This window comes from Cibotium barometz, chromosome 17 (genome assembly GCF_041138505.1).
Source record: "Cibotium barometz isolate CiBa-2024 chromosome 17, ASM4113850v1, whole genome shotgun sequence".
Classification (NCBI taxonomy): Eukaryota; Viridiplantae; Streptophyta; class Polypodiopsida; order Cyatheales; family Cibotiaceae; genus Cibotium; species Cibotium barometz.
Genome location: NC_141062.1, coordinates 35,639,275 through 35,646,788, shown reverse-complemented (window position 1 = coordinate 35,646,788; position 7,514 = coordinate 35,639,275).

The following is a 7,514-nucleotide window of genomic DNA, read 5'->3' as shown; positions in this document are numbered from 1 at the left end:
ATATTGACAACAAGCGCTAATTTTTGTGTGAAACTCACCGGGGTGGTCATTCCTAACCACAACCGCACGAGTTTCACTTCCTAGTCCTCTTCTTCGAGGTCCACTACTACGATGTGTTTACCCCTAAGTTTTACTTTCCATTCTTTAGCTTCATGTGTTGTGCCAATTCCTTCATTTCTTTGTGGTGATCTTTTTGTTGTTTTTTTGATGTGGATGGCCCTTAGTGTATTTTGTATGAGGGGGCCGTAGTAGTGTTTCAGTTTGCTACCGTTGAAATAACATGCCAACTTGGACCATCGAGGGTTTTGATTCACACTGCGCCTTGTGAGGTTATTTCAGTCACTAGGAAGGGTTCTAGCCCTCTGTATTTAACTTTCTTTTTGTGATTTTTAGTTTTTCATGTACCGCCACTCTTAAGCTGAGCACCAAGAATCCCATAGACATGACAACTTCAATACCGTAGGTTAGACTAAAGGTTGTCGCGTTTGTGGCTACTTGATATGCCATGCGATAGGCCCAAAGTGTTGTCAGTAACTTTTGTTCCCAATTGTTTCGACTAACCTCTACTGTTTTGGTCAAGATAGCACATATGACTTTATTTGTGCTTTCAGCTTGACCATTGGCTTGGGGGTAGTAGGGAGAGGATTTCCGGTTGGCAACCAAGAATTGTATAGCTTCATTGATGAAGTGTGTGGCATTGTCACTCACTAGCTCAAGAGGGCACCCAAAACGAGTGATGTAAGAGGCAAGGAGGGAGAATAGATGTGTGCTTGTTTACTTGAAGCACTGCAAGGGTGGATTGCACCGAGAAAAGCTATGGAATCTTGTAATTGTATTAGTGAAAAAGTATCATGATTATGGAATGATTAGTGAATTGCCAATATTGGCTTATATAGTAGACATTGGGTTCACACTACATTAATATGTGCCCATGCCCATGCCCATGCCAAAGCCACATTCACTTTTACATCTTATTGTCCTTGGCCCATGGCCCATGTACAATATACAAACAATATTTAGCCCATTGTATTAGTGAAAAAGTATCATGATTAGTGAATGGCCAATATTGGCTTATATAGTAGACATTGGGTTCACACTACATTAATATGTGCCCATGCCCATGCCCATGCCAAAGCCACATTCACTTTTACATCTTATTGTGCTTGGCCCATGGCCCATGTACAATATACAAACAATATTTGGCCCATGACCATTAACCCACAAGGCCATGGCCCCCTTATTTCATTATAAACCATCCCCACCCAAGTATGTTTCATCCTCGAAACATGCATCATGTCGAAGAACCAAAATATCTCTACATGAGTGAGGTATCAATGAAGGCCATCAATCTGTAAAATCTGTCCAAGAGAGCTTGCATGAGCAATAAATCATCCCACATCCAACAAATGCTCTCCGGAACCTTATCCAAGTATGCCCATAGGTATCACATACTCCCCATGTGTTACTTGCATGATATCCACATCTCTTTGAGCATCAAATAGGCCACATAACAGTAAATTACAAAAAAATCCAATAATCCAATTCACTGTAAGCCTCAATGTACTTCTTTAGATGCTTCCAATAAATGCTCAAACCCTTGTAGTATAGTTGCGGGCTGCCAAGTAGCTTCATCTTGGGGTAATCCCTTCCACTTGATTAAATATTCACACAAGGTTCGATTGCGAAGTACCTTTTCTCTCATGCCCAACACCTTCTCGGGAATGTACTCCACCAATCCATCTTCACTCACGGGAGGAAGTTCATCCAACACTTGCACTTCCGGACCAACATATGCCTTCAAATGTGACACATGGAAGACATCATGAATCTTTGTTGTGGTTGGAAGTAGCAATTGATAGGCCACTTCTCCAACTCTACTTATCACCTTGTAAGGCCCATAAAAGCAATGTGCAAGCTTTGTGTTTGTGTTGCCCTTGAGAGAACCATACCAAGGCTTGGGAATCCTCAAGAAGACATAATCCCCTTCTTTGAACTCCAATGGTCTCCAATGTGTATCTTCAAAGTGCTTCATCTTCTCTTGAGACTTCTTGATGTTCTCCTTGCATGTTTGCAAAAGAACTTACATTCTTTCCACCTCATCCTTTGCATTGGGATTCACATCATCATTCTTGAATGCTACAATTGGCACATGCACCTTGTAACCATACATAGCCTCAAAAGACGACATTCCAATACTCACATGGTATGTGCTATTGTAGGCAAACTCCACCAAATGCAACCATTCATCCCATGAATTTTGTGTCTCATAGCAATAATGCCTCAAGTAAGTCTTAAGCTACTTTTTCACCCTTTCGGTTTGACCACGGTTTCCGGGTGATAGGCCGTACTTGGAGCAATGTTGTCCATTTGCCTTCCGGAATAGGTAAGGGCTGTTGTAAACCACCGGGCTTTTGTGTGGGATCTTTGTTGAGTTGACATGGCATACATTTGGAGACAAACTCCTTCACATCCCTCCAAAGGCCTTTCCAATGAAAGCTCTTTCTAATGGCATCATAGGTTTTAAACAAACCCAAATGTCCCACCAGGGGAGAAGAATGCATCTCAATCATCACTTTTTGCTTGAAAGCTGAATGTGGCACGAGATACACCTTCTCCTTGTAGTAAAGAAGTGCATTTTGCAATTGAAAATGAGGCAAATCATCACATGTACCATGCTATAATTTCTGCATCTTATTTGCGGCCTCTTCGTCTAACATGTACTCCTCTTGGATATCATCAATCCAATCCTTGTGAACCTCCGTGATGGCAAATAATGTGCATACCCACATTCTAGAGAGTGAATCTACCACCACATTATCCTTCCCCTTCGTATAAGTGATTTCAAAGTCATAGTTTTGAAGGGTTGCCAACCACCGCCTTTGCTTAGGAGAGAGATTTGGTTGAGATAGGAAGTATTTGAGAACCCTATGGTCACTCCTCACATAGAACTTGCTACTACCATAGAGATAGTGATGCCACTTCTTCTTGATTGCATGTAAGATAGCAATCATCTCTTGATCATAAACATGCATCTCCTTCTCTTTGTCATCAAGCTTACGGCTCTCAAAAGCAATCACCCCATGATCTTGGTAAAGTATGGCACCAATTCCTCTTGCACATACATCAGCCCTAATAGTGAAAGGCTTTGTAAAATCCGGGCATACCAAAATTGGAACGGAAGTAAGCATATTTCTCTATGAATCTCCGTTAGAATGAATATAAGCCCAAAAACCCTCTCAATTGAGTAGTGTTTGTAGGTGTAGGCCAATTCTTCACACGCTCTATCTTCTTTAGGTCCACTCTAATTCTATCTTTGCCCACAATGTGACCAAGGTACTCCACTTCAAAACGGTCTTCATGCTCCGCATATCTTAATCCAATTGCATGGTAATCATGGCCACGACTTGCAGTATGTGCATGCATTCGAGAAGATTGCCCCATGTGTCCTTTCCCTTTTGCATCACTTGGTGTAGAAGCATATATAGTGTTATGCATTACCCCAAAAGAAGAGTGCATGCTTGGGTCTCTTTGTCCATCTGCATCATACCATCCATGTCCCCAAACACAATGCCTTTGCTTGCTCTTGAAGCATCTAGGAAATTGGGACGATGAGAGGGACCACCAACATCATGTATCCATTCCCCATGAGTTTGTTGTCTTGCTTGCTCAATACTACCCTTGACCTCACTTTTGATGTCATCTCGGAGACCCTTCATCTCTTCAATCATTGGCTTCATCATTGATTCCATCATGCCTTATCATCATCATCATTTGGCTCATATCAAAAGGCATTGACATTGGCATCCACCACATGCGCTTGAACATTGCTAGTTGTGGCATAATGTGTACCTCCTTGTACATAACATGCCCATTGTTCCTCATTGGCCGCCATAGTGTATCCAGCCTTTTGCATTGCCTCACCCTCCCCCACATTCTCTACATGCTCCATGTTGTCCGGATCCTTCAATTCTTGAGGCACAAGCGATTGCTTGTTCAGTTTCCCTTTTGGCATGGCAGCTAAAAATGCAAGAGGTCATAGATAAGGTAAATGGTGTCCAAATCTAGTGATCTTTAGATCTATAGATCCGCACCGGAGTCTACTAGAGAGCTATGATGAGAAACTTGAGGTTCTGGGTGCCCTAGTATTCTCTATTTTGGGATTTGCAGAGATATAGGCTGAAACACTAATGTGGCTCTATCTTGGGCTTTGGTTATCGGAATTCAAAACTTTTTGGTTCAAAAATAGAAGCTCTCAATGAGTACTAAGAAGAGGTATAAGGCTAGTTATGAGATCCAAAATACCCTAGGACTGAATTAGGGTTTATAGATTTTTGTAAAACCCTAAATTGGCATCACTTCAAGTATCAGATTTGGGTAGTTGATAGCTTGATGGAAAGAGGGAGATGAGTGCTACTAAAGGGTGTAAAAAGATTCACAAGATGGATTACGGTTTATGACTGAATTAGGGTTTTTAGATTTTTGAGAAACCCTAATTTGGTGACCCTAGAGATGTCCGATTCGGGGTAGCTATGGCTTGTTACAAAGCTCTTGATTGGCTCTATAAGAGGGTATAAATGGCTTGACAAATGATTATAACCCCAAGAATTGAATCAAGATTTTCTTCTCAGCCCAAAACAAGGTATTCCCGAGAAATTTTGGTAGCATTTCCCTGGTTTTTACTTCCAAATCTCAATTTCCAAATCAAATCAAAATCATCCAATCTACTTGCTCATCTCTTGTCCGATACCAATAGCATCAATTCCCATCTCATGGCATCAAGAAATGATCAAAGTCAATCAATCAATGGGTCCCATTGCCCACATGCATCAAAACCATTAACCTCTTATTGCTTATGTCCAATGATCTTGCCACTTGGATGCAATGGAATGTCGATATTGTCCATCGGTGTAACACGTCGAAGCTTGCCGATCTCCTGGCCAAGCTCTTCCCACCCTTGTACCTAGTCTGAATCTAGGCACAAGTTAGAGCCATGTCCTCACACACCGGATACCTAGTCCTCCACCGTACCGCTTTACCTGGATTCAAGCCATGCTCTTCCCCGGGCCTCTCCGCCAATGCTCGAGGTACCCTCGCCACATACTAAACTCTATGAAATGAAGTGGGTACAATGTGAGGTGAGGTGTGCTTGCTTGAATCAAATGAGTGAGTTGGAGATCTTACACATATGAGGCATGACTCATGCCAACCATTTCACATCAATTACATCAAGAGCGTGAACTCATGCTTCACTCAATCAATACTCATGTGTCTCCATCCATCTAAGCACATAAGCCAACCAAATCAAGTAAATCCAATCGATTGAGTGAAGCATGAACTCATGCTTCACTCAATCAATACTCATGTGTCTCCATCCATCTAAGCACATAAGCCAACCAAATCAAGTAAATCCAATGGCATCAAATCAATAGGCAACGTATGTGATCCAAAGCATAGAATGGCATCCCTCACGATTGGCTCAACTCACATGTCACATGAATGTTCAATGGCATTCAAGAGGCATACCCTATGGAAAGATTTGATCCATATGGCATCCAAACATCAAATGGAGTGATAAACCATGATGAGCATAGTGCAATTAGGGCATGTACACTCCCATTCCACATCCCATTCTCACTAATTGCTCCAATTGCTCCAATTAGTCCAAAATCCCTAAAGTAGTAGCTAGGGTTTACCCAATGTGCTTATGGATGGCTCAAGCTTGCATTAAGCCATCATTAACACATTAGTTAATTCCCAAGGCACACTAATGAAGAGAGGGATTGACTAATTTCTGAAAATTAGGGTTTATGAGTTGAGAACCCTAATTAATTGCTCCCTTTGCAACAAGAAAATTCACCATTGAAGCAAGAACTTGCAATAGCCACTTACTCATTTGATCACCAAGGCTCTCTTCTCTTCCTTCCTCTCCAATGTTGATAGAAACCATCAAGGACTCATCACCAAGAGTTAGAACCTTAAAGAACTCATCATCAAGTGCCTTTGCAAGCTCTCTCTCAAGCTCTTTTAGGCCGTAGGGTGCTGCAACGTGCATTCATTTTTAGCAGCCTCACGGCTCAAATCGCCACGCTCAATCCCCACAAGTGCCTGAGTCTAAGTCACATGCACTTGAGATGAAGTAGAAGGTGAATATCCATGGGGTAATGAAGCCTATTAGGGTTTGGAATGAAGAGAAATGAAGAGGGAAGAAGACCACATAAAATTTTCAGAAATTTTCTACACAAAATGGTATTCATCCTATTCCTCTCATCAAGCTCTACAAAAACCCTCAAGAATTGAAGCAAAACAGGGCATGAGTGAGGAGTAATGGCTATGGAAAGCTTAAAAGGGAAGCACAAAATGATAAATGTGATTAACAAAGAGATTAGTTGAATGATTAGTTCAAATTTCTCCCAATTTTGGTCCAACTGTCCCAAATTTAGGTCCAGAGCCCAAAAATTGGTCTCGATTGGCCAAAATTGGACTAGTTTTCCACAAATCTCAACCAAGTTCTAACCAAATCCAACCAATCTTGTGATATTAGGCTAGATTAAGCAAGATTAAATAAAAATTAGTAGGAGTTACGCCAATTTTTTAGAAAACTCATGAAAATTGGTAAAATTGTATGAAGCAAAGGATCAAAACAAGAGCTCTGATACCATTGCAAGAGGCAAGGGGGGAGAATAGATGTGTGCTTGTTTACTTAAAGCACGACAAGGGTGGATTGAACCAACAAAAAGTATGGAAGCTTGTAATTGTATTAGTGAAAAAGTATCATGATTATGGAATGATTAGTGAATGGCCAATATTGGCTTATATAGTAGACATTGGGTTCACACTACGTTAATATGTGCCCATGCCCATGCCAAAGCCACATTCACTTTTACATCTTATTGTCCTTGGCCCATGTACAATATACAAACAATATTTGGCCCATGACCATTAACCCACAAGGCCATGGACCCATTATTTCATTTTACAAGTGATCACACACTCATAAAGGAATTTCACCTTGGACCTTACATAAGCTTTTCAGGTGGCCCTAGCTTTGATCCATTTCGTGCAATAGTCCATGGTCGCTATGATGTAAGGACACGATGGATTCAAGGGCATTTTGTCCTTGCTTTGTGGAATTGCCACTCATTGGCATTCTGCCCTTGCTTTGTGGAATTGCCACTCGTTGGCATTCATCGCATCATTTGATGTATTATGTATCGTCTCCAAACAAAGTGGTCACCACGAAGGTGTGTCGGAAGTTTATTCCAAGGATCTTTATCTTCAAATCCTGCAGAAAGCCTATGGACCTTACGATGGCTCCTCATCAAGTTTCATGAGAGTAAGGCCGTGTCATCCATGGTAGGTGTTTCCCATTTCTCCAATAATGATGCTGCTCTCTCATGCTCCTCCATCCAAGATGGTGGTGACTTGAAGGCCGTTGAAAGTTAGGGGTAGTGCTGCATTGAGTTCATCTCCTTCAAAGTATTGCCATAGTTTGTTGACTCGGACTGTGGGGACGC